Here is a 503-nt window from a genome sequence, read left to right as displayed (position 1 = left end):
GAGGAACATCCTTAAACGTGAGACACTTCCAGAGTTCACTTCCCATGATGCACTCTGTTCTGTTGTGAAGATGTGCACGTGAACTCAACACCTCTAACCTTTGACCTCTGACCCACAGCTCGTAATGAGCAGGAGCAGATGGAGGAGAAGAGAGAGATCAGATGCCGGCTCTCACGCAAGGTATGATGGGAGTGAGTGAGTGTGTGTGTGTGTGTGTGAGCGTGTAGGTTCATGCTGAGTGTGTGTGTGTGTGTCAGCTGAGTCAGAGGCCCACAGTGGAGGATCTGCGGCGAGCGAGGATCCTGATCCGCTTCTGTGATTACGTGGAGGTGGCAGACGCTCAGGACTACGACAGACGCACAGACAAACCCTGGACGAGACTCACGGCGGCTGACAAGGCAAGTGTGTGTGGACTGATGATGCAGATTGGAAATGCAAATGTTGGGATGATTTTTCAACCACATAAACGAATATTTTATTCACACTAGAATAAACTGAATAAA

The 503-nt window shown here is 49.5% G+C and overlaps 1 long non-coding RNA gene across 1 annotated transcript; it reads left to right on the top strand.

Moving 5' to 3' along the window:
• On the top strand, positions 1 to 480 carry LOC122332475. Its single transcript, XR_006248488.1, has 3 exons — positions 1 to 17; positions 119 to 180; positions 258 to 480. It is a non-coding gene; the product is annotated as an uncharacterized LOC122332475 (long non-coding RNA).
• The last annotated feature ends 23 nt before the right edge of the window (positions 481 to 503 follow it).

The sequence above is a fragment of the Puntigrus tetrazona genome, unplaced genomic scaffold, assembly GCF_018831695.1.
Source record: "Puntigrus tetrazona isolate hp1 unplaced genomic scaffold, ASM1883169v1 S000000083, whole genome shotgun sequence".
NCBI classification, from domain to species: Eukaryota; Metazoa; Chordata; class Actinopteri; order Cypriniformes; family Cyprinidae; genus Puntigrus; species Puntigrus tetrazona.
This window is presented reverse-complemented; position numbering and strand designations above follow the sequence as displayed.